This window comes from Syngnathus typhle, linkage group LG10, assembly GCF_033458585.1.
Source record: "Syngnathus typhle isolate RoL2023-S1 ecotype Sweden linkage group LG10, RoL_Styp_1.0, whole genome shotgun sequence".
Classification (NCBI taxonomy): domain Eukaryota; kingdom Metazoa; phylum Chordata; class Actinopteri; order Syngnathiformes; family Syngnathidae; genus Syngnathus; species Syngnathus typhle.
The window spans coordinates 5421059-5436227 of NC_083747.1; positions in this window are offsets into that span (position 1 = coordinate 5421059).

Below are 15169 nucleotides of genomic sequence, written 5' to 3' on the forward strand. Positions count from 1 at the left end.
CCCCAGCGTCGGAGGCGGGCTGATGATGGCCTTCGCACAGATGGGCTCGAGTCCGACAACCAGCTCGCTCCTTTGTATGGAGCCTGATCTCTAATTACACATGATGTTAGGGAGGAGGAAAGGAGGGAGTGTGGGAGAGAGAGGGGGAAGGGGTCGCACACAAGCAGGTGACACGACAAGGAGAGGGAACCTGTGGCAGATTCTCAGCACCATCAGGCACAACGTAGCCCTAGCCTGACAGCTAATTAGAAACGACACAGATTTCTCCCAATGTAACAGATGTTGCCTAATCAGTCCAGCTCGGGAGAACCCTACGCCAGTAGCATTTCATGCGCAATTTAACCATCTAAAAAGGGATGAAATACTTAATGCATTGTAAGGCCAGCACAGCTGTTTCTCTAGTCAGAGCATTTCCCTGTCTGGGGTGGAAAAATAAATAAAAATCTGCATGTAACTCTAACCAAGTGTCAATAATGCAGAAATAGCTGAGAAAAAAAATTAGCTGCCACAAATCTGTCAGAAGACGTCAGCCTTGCTAAATATCTCTCGGAGAAATAGTCAATATAACATTAAATAGAGACAATCCATGTGTGGATCGATTTCAAATGCACTGTATGGAAATCGGGAGATGTCATTCGTTTATTTTCTTTCTATAGAGCAGAAATGGTGCAGGGTTATGGAGACATGTTTGCTAATAGTAGCTGTCATTTAAAGTTGACTGGGGTAGAACAAGATGCCTGAATCTCCCCTCTAATAAATCCAAATGTATGATTGCTCAGATTTGTATCTGGATGACGCCCATTTCAAAATATATAATAAATATTTATTTCATTGGGTTGTGGAAAATGGTTCATTTCTGCTCATCTCAGTTCATGGTTGGCTGTTTTCTTCTCAAATAAGACCGTATTAAGGTATTCATTAATTAATATTTCACTGTTTAGTCTCACATAAGTCTCCCCTAATTGCCTTTTTTTTTTTATTATTTCTGGAACATATTATCTATGTCGTATTAGAGAAATGGTTTCTGATCCGCGTAATAAACATCACAACTGTATTTCTGCAAGAGGTGTTTTAAAACTCCTAATAAATAATTTTCCTGTTTTACTATGAGTGAAAATGTATATTAAAAGGCAACATATTTTCCTAGGCAGGCAAAGATGTGCAAATCATATGCTTGTAGGCCATTTAAAATCCCATAATATACAACCACAAATCTCTCTGGAAACCAGCGGTGATTGTGATAGTAATGTGTTTTATTTGGCAACCTATCAGATAAATGTGGATTTGTGTGTTCGCTCTTCCTCTGCCGTCCAACGTGGAGCATCCAGATGTTTTTCTTGCTATCTTCTCCTGTATTGGCTGTATCTCATCAAGTCCGCATTTTTATCTGATGCACTGGATGACAGGTAATCTAACTGAAAGTTCCAACAATCGCGCACAAAGGGAGCAAAAAAAAAAGCCTGGGCTGATGAAATCTGAGCGGTTATCACACTAACCATTACCTGTCAAGCCCTCCGCTTCAATTTAAGGGTGCATCAATTTTCTGAAGAGGAAATCAAGGGCGAGGAAGAAAAGCAGTGCAGATAAACAGTGACAAAGGCCTCCTTTCTGCTGCTTTTATTTATGATGGGATGTAGCTGTGCAGGGACCACACTGAGGGCTTTATCACACCAACTGATACATCTCTGATAGCCCCGGAGTCTTCACCCTTGATGAAGTGTCGCACTTGCCATAGAAGATTTCTGACTCAAACGACTTTGTCTTGAAAAGCTGAGGAGATTGGGGAGAGTCCCAAAGTGGCCGTGCGTGACACGCTAAGCAAACAAAGATGGAAGTGCGTGACTGCAAAAACGTGTTGTCGTGCATCTACTGCATGGGGATGGATGGATGGATGGATGGATGGATGGATGGATGGATGGATGGATGGATGGATGGATGGATGGATGGATGGATGGATGGATGGATGGATGGATGGATGGATGGATGGATGGATGGATGGATGGATGGATGGATGGATGGATGGATGGATGGATGGATGGATGGATGGATGGATGGATGGATGGATGGATGGATGGATGGATGGATGATTATGAATGCCTTATACTACAGCTGAAACAAGCCTTCACGTAACACATCATATATACAGCTCCAAACTGGCAATACATTAAGCAATGAGGTGGGAGTCTAACCCCACTTCGCTAATATGCTTAGAGCAGTGTGTGTGCGTTGCACCATGTGTGTGTTAGTGAACTAATAGTCAACATACAGGTTAAGGGCTCCCATGCTGACAGTTAACTGAGTGGACCGAGAGGAACTATAATTAGATTCATCTACTGTTATTGACAGATGCGACAAGACTGGAGTCTGATCAATACAGACACTCACTATATTGTGCCAAATTCCGATAACTGTGAGTAATCTGTCTTAGCTGCATTAGTTACAGTCAAATAATTAAATGTACTCTTATGGATATGGGTGCCAATGGGTTGACGAATTGGAGTTTGAAACGTCATGCACGAGCAATGTTTTACTGTAATACGAGGTGTTTATAATCGATCGTAATTTGACTATATTTCATGTGCGTATTGTTGGAAATTCCTGAAGAAAAGCACCAAAATAGGATAAATGCATCGGAAAATGTGACCTGTGGTGGAACGCTTGAAAGTGAGTCATGCATGCAGCTTTATGGTGCACCTATCATATAAAGCATCAAAATTATTATTTATCAGTGTTTAGAAAGCAGGAAAAAAAAATAAAAAAGCTATGCGCACTTAATGCTTCTCCATCCTTTCATTTCATGAAGGGAATAAAATGTCACTCGTCCTAACCGTGGGTTTACTTGGCCTTATACGTATTGTTGGTCATCACGTATGATCCATTTTCACGGGGAGCATGCAAGCCTCAAAGACAGAATCCATTATTGACAATAGCAAACACTCTCTCACTCCCTGCCACTGACATTTGACCCCTTCTTAGTATTTGTCCTCTATTCACAATCACTGATAGCTTTTAGTTTGCCATAAATGGCCCATTTATATTTCCGCAGACTTAGTCTCATGCATTGACCACCTGCCTGGGAGTGATGCAGATAGCCTTAGCGGTGTATTGCACATAATAACCACCATCACCGGCCATTTAACAATACATTTTAAAATCGCTCAATGCCGACATCTAGGCAGCCGTCAGGGATGTCGATAAATATATATTTTTTGAAGAACTCAGCTGAAGCTTATGTCCGAGGGGATCGAAAGCAGTGTGCAAGTGTATCTATAGTGTTTTGTGGATTTTCAACAAAATGACCTCCACCTTTGCATTGAAATGACTAACCTACAGTAAATACAGCACGTTGTAGTCAAATAACATGCATTAAGAAAATGGTGTATGCTGGAGTGGTCTGCAAATTATAAACACACTAATAAACATATCGTGAAATCAAAGTGGTACCTTGAGATACAAGTGACTTGACTTAAGTGTTTTACAACAAGTAGCACTTAGCAAAAAATACCAACTAAACATTTTTAAGATCACCAAATAACAAGAAGTTTCCTACTTGCTGGTTGCTAAGATATGATAGAAAAGCCATTGACATGCAAACGGTTAGACTTGATTGTCACAGTTTTAGAACTCTTTCAGCAACAGATATTAAAACACAAACAGTGAAGCAACACATTTAGAAAAACACATCCTCTATTATTCTGCCTCCTAGTGGCTAAACCAGGCACGCCAGAAGGAACGGGTCAATGAATTGAATTGTAGCATTCAATTCTGTGTAATTGTTTTACGTTTCATTTTTTAGCGTTCTTATGAAGTACAAAATGATAACGTAAAAATTTTCCTTGTAAAAAAATTTTTTTCCCTGTACATCACTGCAAAAACAACTACAAAACAAAACATTTGGTGAAAAGAGAACCTTAACGTAACCAGATTTTGTACAGTCAGAAATTTTGACACTATGCAGATGTACTGAAATGTGGGGGGAATTAAGTAAAACGTGATTCAAAACAAGACTGTTAACCAACAGCGATTTGTTGGCCTGACTGAGCGCTGACAAGTCATAACTCAAAAGACAGATGCTCATATTTGATGAATACTTCATATCTATTAGCATGCCCTCTCTCCTATGACCTCGTAAGGCAAGCTAATGTCTCAGATGCTGGCTCCTTCACTAACGCTGAGAACAACATAGCGCACGAATGTATGCACACACACATACACACACACACACACACACACAGGGGGAGAGGTCTTGAGGAGTCACAGTTAATGGGATTACCCAAGCGGTCCCTAAGCTCACCTCCAGGTCCCACTGTGGCAATCAGAGGCCCGAGCATCCTTTTTGCATCATGAAGAGTGCTTGTGGTAGCGCGCTGAGGGGGACCTCTGCTCTCTAACCTCCCAACACAAGCACAGCTCTAACTGCACTGACCTCTGCTGCTTTTATGGAGCTCAACGCACCATCAGGCAGGTCATACTGGAGGGACGCCATTAACCTGAACCTCTCAGGCCAGATCCGCCATGTTTAAATATCTCTCCTCCGGCAATCAAAGAGGCACCAACACCTTGCCGCTTGACCCCGTCGCTCCACCACGCACATCGCTTGATCGCCGATGTCGGGGTCACATCGCTAATGGATCTGTACTCGTGTGTCCAGGCCAATAAAAGGAAATGCTAATGCTGTGCGCCGCTTTGATGGCGGTGGAAGACACGGGAACAGGGCCTACACGCATTCCTGCCTATGCACACTCCCAACGCGATTACGCCAAAATGAAGCGGAAAATGGAAGCGATTTATTAACGAGACATTAGACGCACTTTTAATAACCTTCCCATCCTGCTCAGCGGGGAGCTGCGGATTACACCACACAGGTTTCGGTGACACCAGAAAGGAAGTTCCCCGCCGGGTGTGTGAAGAGCGCGAGGAGGGACACAATGCCGAGCCTGGGGTTCTCACATCCCGCTTTGGGCCCTCACCCCAGGGGGAAGGACAATGGGTTAAAAAGGCATGAATGTCCTGCCTATCCAGGATATAATGTAGGTGGCTGCCACTGAGTTTGAATGGGCTGACGGAGCAGCGCAGGGAGAGGCACAAAGAGGCCATAATAAAAGAGATTCCTCGGGTCACTAAAGCATTGCATTCACTTTGGCCTCAGCCGCTCACACGTTCACCTTTAGTCTTAACTACGGACGCTTGCCAAATGATACATTTGACACGGAATATGTGCACCATATGTGATCATGAACGTGCAATAAAAGCAAAAAATGGCAAAAATAAGAAATAATAGACGATATGGGTATTGGCGGTAAATCGTCGTTATCGGGGGGAATTCTGAGGTTCCGATTTGAGCTTGTTAGTGGGAAAAAAAGATCCTGTTCAAAAAGAAAAGCGTCACTCCCACTATAAGTGGAGGAAGGATTAGACAAATTCCACAGTATCAAGTGGCATATGTTCGTGCAAAACTGTGAGAAATCAACGTCAAGTTTTTCCCCCCGCTGTACTTGGTTTACTTCAACAACATTTCAAATAATGAGAAAAGCGCTTTAAACTAACATCGTTAATAACAATAAAACAAACACCAACTATATTTGTGTCGGTCCAACTAATCAGATAACCTCTTCGCTAAATATCCAAAAACAACAGTTCAGCTTTCCAAGTCAACATGATTAAACTCTCCGAACTCAGTCTGATGTAAAAATTCGATGGAAAATCATATGAGTCCAGTTTTGACAGTTTTCACTTTGTGTGAATTTTCCAAAATGCAAATAGAGCAATCATGAAAAAAATATATATGATATGTATTTTAAATGTTCCATTGTTAAAATTAAAATTAGATTTAAAACATATGGTATCCATTTAGGCTTTTTTTTTCGTCTCCTAAAAGCACTACAGCCATTATCCAAACTGTCCACCTGTCCCGGGACGATCAGATAATGCAAGGAGACAAGGGACGATTCCCACCTAGGAACATGCCTTTACAGCACCCTTAATCTAATTAAAGCAAATAAACTCATAAGCGATCGACCGGGTCACAAAACGTTGCTGCCGAGGAAGCTAATTTGCTTCCTCGCTGCGGCTCCGGCAACAGATAATACTGTTTTATTACACAAAAGGTCACCAGGGAAATTAACTTCTGGGCCAGCAAATAAAAAGAAAGGCCCAGCACTCGGAATAACAAGTACATACTGATTACATTCAATCACGCCTGTCCCAGTTGGATGGGACGCTGACCTTTCCGCTGTCTTGTCGGGAAATAAGATATGTAAACGCACCCACGCCGCAGCGTTCCGATGTTGTATTGTGGAAACAATCGAGAACGGCAGCTACTGCGCGTTGCGTCGTGCGAGGTTTCCATTTAGAGGAAACAAGAAAAGTTTCATTTTAACAGTTGAATGGGAATTCATAGCCCCCCCGCCCCCTTACTCGCCCAAGTCCGAGTGCACTGAATTGTATTAAGAGCACGCCATTGAATACACAATGAGAGAACAAAAAGTTTCAAGTTCTTTGTCTTCTCAGCTAAAGTCTAATTGTATTTTTTAGCTAACTGAGACACTGCACTGAGATCATTTAGCCTAAAGATGCAATTCAGCCATCACTATAAAAAAAAAAGTTCCCTTTTGGTATATTTTGTTGATTTCCAAATGCTTCTTTTATTGTATACTTTCATTTTGTTCTTGGGATGCCAGCGTTGTTAGTCATTGTCTGCCTCTCAGGCCATGATTGATGTTTACAGGTCATAGCAATACTCTTAACTCATTAGTTAGAAAGGGAAAGATGGGAGCACTTGCTGGAGTGAGATATTGCCCAAGAACATAGGGAGCTATTTCAAGTGGCGAGACAGAGAAACTTAGCATCAGTGTGATAATAGCCCTTGAACTATTGCATGTTTCAATCAATGGAGACACAAGTAAATAAAAAAATAAATAAAAAAAGGGTGGGGGTGGGGGGGACTCGGGGAGTTCAGCGGCATCGATCCCGGCTCACCGCAGACCCTGCCGACAATCTATGGTGTGTGCTGCTAATGCTCCCAGTCATCCACAAAATCAATGGAACTCATCCTTTCAATAGCATCCAATTATTAGCACAAAGTAAAGGTAGCCTTCCACAGGAGATTGGAAAACTTTATTGAAAAGCAACACACACACCAGATAAACACTAATTGGAATGTGACTCAGGTGCCATGCTCTGAGAAACTAGATAAATAAAAAATAGAAGCTGGATAAATAAAAACTTCAGGCTCAGAGAAACTAGATAAATAAAAAAATAGAAGCTGGATAAATAAAAACTTTAGGCCAATCAGTCGTCTCTCACACATCACAAGAGTAAGAGTAGTAACAATAATCTTTAAATTTAGATACGTATATATAATTCAAGAGTAACAAACGCAATTACATACATATATTATTGAGATGCTCATTGTATTTATTTATTTATTCAGTCATTCATATGTAACTTTTTTTAAGTGTTATACTCTATTTTGTTTCTCACCAAAAACTGACCCACTTATACTTAAAAGTACTTTCAATGGCTTTTTATTACTTATAGCTAATGTAGATTCATAGTATATTTATGTTTTTTTAATTACATTAATTAGTTATTAGGAGTGTGCTTCCTAACAGATCTGACTTTCATTGTTGCCTTGTATTATTTTTATGCTCTGTAGTTAATTGTACAAGGCAAGGACGAGTAAGATAAAACAATGAACTTTTAAAACGTGGGGACAAAAAGTGGAACAAAAGTATGATTTTGTTTTTATTTTATTTATTTGATATTCGACATATTTGATTTAAAAATAAATCTGCAGGAAATAATCCAAGCATAGAATGAATAATTCAAGCCTTCTATTAATTTGTTGTGCTCTCATTTGACAATAGTTGGAAGTTTGCCTTTCTTTTCTTCCTTTTTTGCATCAAGTGCGGGGATATCCCATGTTCCCCCTCTGCCGTTCCCCATGTAATAACCATTAATATCCAATCATAGTTTGTGTTAATTAAAAAGCGTAATTGCCATTAAATGTAATGATGTTAGATCTCATGTTCATGCGTTACTACTCCGCCCACCGCCGGCTCGTTATTCTGACTTGCTGGATTTAATCAGATGGCGAAGGAATTCTCGTCTCTAATTATCTGCTCTGCTTCATCATTTAATCTTTCAAGAAGAGAACGCGTGTGCTGCGGCAGTCTCACGATGAAACTCAATCATAGTGTTCTTATTCATTTGCATGATTTTATGTTTACTCATCAGGCTTTGTTGTTTTTCTACCTTCCTATAAGAGTGTTTGCACAAGAGATTTTTATGATACATGAACGTTAAGTAAATTACTGTCATAACCATCTTCAGAAATAAGTGATGCAAATAAAAAGCCTCAACATCTTCCAAAAGAGCCTCCCTGGAGCATTGTAATAGTCTGTGTGCTCCAAAATAGTTCCAAAGCAGCGGTTATGCAAAAGTATGCTAAGTGGGACACTTCCTGTGCGGTAGGACCACTGCACTCATTTATGTGCCCTCACCAAATGTCATAAATCTGCTGCATTCTACAGCTCATCAACATGCCTGCCGCTGTTATAAAACACTAGTGGATACTATACTTATGGTGATGTCACCATTCAGTAAAGGAATAATAACTAGAAAGCAAAATATGGGGCCTCCAGCAAGGTTGAGTAGTTAGTGCAAATCAAAATTTCTCACACTTAACCTACATGATGAACAGAGCATGCATCACATATCAAGAGTGGATGGGGGGCTAGCTTCTGTCAGCGCATTGTGGTGTCAAGTGCTGGTAGGACAAACTAGCAGCAAGGAGGGGAAGAAAATCTGATTAAACTATTACTGTCAATTAGCCCCGACCAAATCATTCCACAAACAATTGGTCTCTAGTGCCCAGCTTAATTACAGGCGACTTTCAGCCCCTTATCATGAGCCATGTCGCCCGTGATTCATGTCGGACTCACGTCTGTCCCTCAAGCACCATCAATTATCCACCGCCAGTAAACAAATCTGCCAAGCACAAAAAAAACAGACAGCTGCAGGTCCTGGGCTTCATGCCCGATTAGCATAGACCTACATATATGCTTATCAACTGCAAATGATCATGCAAAAAGTATGGCAGCATGTTAGCAATTACATGTACCTTCCACTGTGGAGGTTGGATGGAGCAGACCAGTTTGATGCTTTTTATTTTGTGGATACATAAAACAATAAATATTGCCATTAAAAATAACATGACTCCATTTTGGGTGGGAGGTCAAATGACATAAACAAGAGTGGTCATAGTGGTTCATCTCATAAGCACACAAAAAAAACTCCAAGTGCACGAAACGTGTGAAGAGGAACGACAGCAGGTTGGGTGACATGTTAAATTACCCCCCGTGATGTATCGCTTAATGAAGCCCTTGTGTTGATCACGCTCGGCATTAATCAACAGCCATGAACAGATTCCCTTATTTTCTCAATGCTGCCTTGATAAACTGCAATTTCATTTAACCTTGGACAGCAACTTTAATAGCTTCCACAGGACAACTGTCAATACTTGCCTGGGTATACAGTGATTAAATTGCACGGCAAGGAGTGTATCACGGCTTCGCCTCGCCGTGCTCATCCCGGTTGTGTGTTGCCCACCCAACCCCCCCACCCATCCATTGCCACTCTATTACTTAGATTTGTAATTTGCATAAACATGCTACTATTTTTTTTTAATCAAAAATATTGTTTAAAATCTATAATTATTATATATGTTCATATTGGAACCTGTTGATTATTTTATCTGTTTACGTACCCGGCAAATCTATGTTCTTTAACTTTTTTCGCTGGGTTGATTTATTTGAAATACATTGACATATTTTTCTAAAACAACACTAGTGCATCAAAGGGTTAGTTACTGTAGTTACCTTTCTGACAACCTGTCTGCCATGAGCGGGAGGAGCCGGGCTAAAAGTAGACGGTGACAGGCGGGCTACACGAGCCCTGTCGTAATGATTTTGCGCGACATCCTCCACCCTTGTCAATTTAGCATAAATGATCAGCCATGAAAGGCCTAGTGGCTGATTAAAACCAATTGTCTAGGTGACGAAGGACAAGGCAACCTCTCTATTATATGATAAACTAAGTTAATGGAAGCAGACAATCTCTCCTCAGGGAAATCGGACTGACTCTTAATTAAAGCATTGTTTTCGTTGCGGAGTAGAAGGAGATCCATACTCATCGAACATTGCACCAGCTTCGAGTCATATTCATTAGTTCCTCTTATGTCGGTTTAAAACAACATCATCAAAAAGTCAGCCTTTGCAGTGGTCATGTGTAATTTAAAAGTATGTTTATTATTGGAATTGTATTATATTGCTTATCATAGTGTGAGGGAGTTGCACACCACTACATACTCCAACCACGCTGTAATCGTAAACATATTGCGAAACAAATTCCACTCCGTCACTGTCGATCAAAACTGAGCATTATTATTTTTAGCGGCCGTGTATCAAGTCGTGGCTATTAATCTTTCAACAGCATGTATTTGCTTATCGCTAAACAGTCGTGCAAAGCATTTGGTGATCCCCACCCCTCCCCTTTATGAGTTTTGCAGTGTTTAAAAGATTTCACTGCATTACATCATGCAATTCTGCAACGCTACAACAATAATGAACCTCTCAGAAAACTCAGTATAAATATATTTTCACAGCGTAATGAACACCAGAGAACAGGCTGCCAACAAGTCGCCATATTTGTTTATCAATCAACACCCAAGCGTGACACTTGGTAATCACCCCCTTTTTTCAGTTTGTTTTGTTATCACGTCCACATTTGAAAAGATTCCAAGGAGACGTGTGTTTGTGTGCAGGCTTCGGCTGGCCTCAGCAAACACAACCAGTTTGTCTTCCTCTTGTGCCTGCTCGGATGACATAACAGAAAAGCAAACATTTCTCTGTCTTGCGCCTCTCGCGGGCGACCCCCACCCACCCGCCAGCCCGTCCGGCCGCACTTGAGAGGTGACAGGCGTACGCCCGCACTTCTATTCTTAGCGAGAAAGAATGTCTCCAGCAGGATAATTAGTGAAACTTGAAGAGCCGATGCTAATCCTAAGTACCTCACTTTGTACCTCGGCCGCCTGTCTCTTCTGGACGGCTGCTGACAAAGTGCAACGTTGGCCTCAGTCAAAGTCAATAAGAAGAGATGCAGCAGTCACGCCAGGCGGGACAGTTAGTATCTCGGTTTATGATAAACAAACACTGCAATCTATCACACGGGGATGCAGATCATAACATCCAACAGGCACGCATAAATTATTCCACACATTTAATTTTGTTAATAGAGGAAGAATCATTTGTAACACCGAGGCAGCGTCGAGGCTTTACATGAGCTATAGGACAAAGTCTTGGCTGCTGCATTTGATTGACGGGAGCCGGGATGGCTCGTTAGACGTCTATCCCGACGTAGTTCGGTCACGCCTCAATTCTAAACATGTTCATTATTGCAATCGTGCAAAATTGCCGGTTAGTAATAAAAGATAATTGTGGGCTAAAAGGAAAAAAAAAAAGAAAATGTTTCTGTGTAGCTTCATGAAACCATTTGAAATAGTATATAAGATGAATTAGAAGTCAAGAGGAGGCTCTGCTCTCCATTTCAATATTTGCTCATTGAGGCAGATCGTACTACAGATGAGGAGAAAAGTGTTTTGGCAGCTCTCATTCATCCGTGCGGGAGAAACCAGAAGCTCCCGCCTTGCCGCACAAAGCCGGGAACAGCTGTCTGATCGATACTCGACAAAAGGCTGAGAGGTTAGAGCAGTCAAAAGACTGTTAACTAGCCATTTTATTTGTCAGACATTTATATCATTGTTTATGGTTCACCGCATCCCTTTCACTTTGGGCCAGGCGGCACACCTGTGCTTGGAACACGGTCAAGGCCTCATGACACGGTCATCTCGTTTGGGGGGCGGGGGGGAATGGATGGGGAATAATTTAAGTAGAGTAGCTATGAAAGAAAAAAACTAGCGGTCACTAAAATAATACGTGTTGACATCATCCAGCATACCAAGAAAAGTATTATTTTATCGGTGCTTTTAAAACGATATTGTTTGAGTTTTTTTCAGTAAATGATTAAAAATTTTGTGTGACACAAAAAAAGTTAGATAAATGTTTTACGCCATTTGTTATATAAACACATAGATAACCTTTTTTTAAGAATAATTGATACTAATTGATTTTTAAATGTGCGGAAGGAATCATAAGCATGTTGCTTATGATTGACAGTTCAAACAAAGACAGTTACTGACTTGTTAGACTAAATTATAATGTATAGTTGTAATGTTTTAGGCAATGGAAGATAATACACTATAAAAAAATCTATTTATAAATCACAAATGCCAATAAAAATGTGTTTTTCTATCACAAAAATAGTTTTTTTCAAAGGCAGACTAGACTGCACAAGATAAAATTTCACCTTCATTTGCAGTTGTTTGGTCATGCATGTGTTTGATTGCATGTTGTTGTCTCACCTCAAGGTCGTGGTGAGGAGCACAAGGCTTTGGCTCACACGGGCTGGCAGAGGAGGGGACCCTCTCTGGGGCTCACCCAGGCGGAGAGGGCCTTCCTGCACATCCTTTGTCACACCATTTGGGGCCCTTGTGTCTGAGCATCCTTTCTTTCTGGACCCTCTTGGCAGCTCCGTGGACATCTGCTCTTCCCACCAAACCTCCTGGTGAAGAAGCAGCAAAAAAAAAAATGTTGAGGAAAAATAACAAAAACAAGCAACAGTGCGTATTATTTGGTATTACGTCAATGAATTCATCCATTCATTCAGTCTGTCAGAGATTCCAACCCTTGACATTCCATTAAATTTTAAAATTAGAAATAATCGCCAGATGAGTTTATTTACTCAACTGTAGATGTGGACGGAGCTTCATCTTTAATCGTGTTTAACAATATTAGCAATAATTTAAAACATCAGAATATCCAACACGAGAAATGGTTGCGACATTTTCATTCATCACAGCCGGTTGATCAACATACTTGGATGCTGCTGTTTTGTTTAGCAACAGAGTTCAGATAACAATTAAATTATACCAACAAAGCACAATTTGAAGTAATTACAGTTATAACATAGGTTCCATTTTTAACACTAAAAAGTAGATCCCTTTATAAAGCACCAAATATGATTAATTGGGGTATCCAAGCGCAATCTTTCACTTCCTTTATTGAGCCAAGGCACCTATTTATCACTGAACTTATGACGAATAAAATACAGTAAAAATGATGTCATATCAGTTGACTCAGGCTGACATACTGTGTGAGAATGAGGCCTGTTTAATTAAACAGCGATATATTGCAGGATGCCATGACTTAGCAACTGATTTATTGTACATTCTGTCATCAATACTGGATCAATAAGAATATCAAATAATTAGGCATAACTTCCTCAGACAAAAGTGGAAAACTCATGGAATCCTGTATTTGTGGTTATGGAGATTAAAACTCATTCAATAAGCAGGAAAGTAGATAAGGACTATACTGTGACGCCACAAGTGATGACCCCGAGTTAGTTTTTTTACTTTCCTCCACAAAGCTCCTCATCAAAGTGTCGAGTCGACAGCCACGGCTCCAGTTGTTTTGTGCGTGCGGCGATTGTGCCGCACGCAATATTGCACCCACTTTATTCGTGCTCAGCGGCCCGGAATAAGTCGCTCATTATGGCGGCCAAGGGGACAGGTTTGGAGTTTGATGTCATGGCGGTAATATAGCCCCAAAGAAAGCCTTCAATGGGGACATCTGTTCGGGGTGGCTTACAGTTACAGCCATCGCAGCAACCTGTGCACCATCTGAACACTAACAGGCCACTGAAGATGCGAGTGAGGCATTCTTAGATTTTTTTTTTTCACTGCTTCTTCACAGAAGCAACATACTGGCTGTCACGCCAACCTTTGACCTGGGCCTTGCTGCAATGATCACTTGCTAATTTGTCACCAAGGGCCCAGCATGCACCCCCACACTCCCCCTCAACACACCCCCTTGCACCACAGCCTCATGTGCAAGACTCACTCTTGTAATGGATTTATTTCAAAAATGGAATCACCCCCAATTATACATAACTAAACATATTTATTTCTTACTACCTCTTTTTTTTTTCTTTACAGGGCATCAACTTTGCATATTGTAATGGAGGGGGTTGGCGGAATGTCTTCTAACTTAGAGCTAAAGGAATTACAAGTGTATCATTTATGTCCACTGTGCACAGTCACACTGCCCCATACAGCCCGCATGGGGTTGTGCCGTGCTGAAAGACAACACTGATCGGTGCGCAACGGAGCGCAGGAGAACGGTATGTAGCTTTTATTTATTTATTTATTATATTTAATTTTGACATTATTGTCACAGTAGTATTACCAGCCAAAGTCATCGATCGTTTGTTTACCTCTTAATCGCCATCGGGGGTATTTTTAATGAATGCGCAGTCCACAACGAACTAAGTCTAATATATATTTACATTACAATAGGATTTTCTAATATGTTAAATTTTAAGATTTTTAATCCTAACAACGTGCAAATAAACGGTCGCTCCCGATTTGTATTGCAAAAAAAAATAATCAGTCTTATATATGTTGTTTTAAAAAAAAGTTTAAAATACATATTATAATAATAACAATGTAATTAGGCCTAATGTATGTCAAACAATAAATAGTATGGCATTAGCAACACGTTTAGAACATGATGCAACGTCATCTAAATCCGCCTTTTTCAACATTTGCACCTGTGCGACATCTTTTACATATATATATAACGGTAACATTTTTTATACACCTGTGAGCAAAGTAGTGTGAATTAATACTGGGGGGAAGCTTGTGTCCAATGGAAGAAACACAAGAATTAATCAGGCGGTCCATCTATCACGCTGTGTAATAAAGGAAGCGACATGGCCAAGGCAGATGATGTGATGAATAATCCCTGGTCGTTTTAATTAACTTTTCCCTGTCCTGTAATGACCAAGCTGGTCAACAGAGCCGGTCAATAAGCATGTTAATATCAAACAAATAAAAGTGCAGATGATTAAAAACCTCCCGTGTTATTAAATTTGAAATTCAAATGAAATGTACGCTTCCAGTACGCGCTGCATGCAAAGCAGAGTCGAACGAGAGTGGCGTGCATCTAAACGCTGCACGCACGCTTTTGCCCCTAAGTTACTTAAGGGT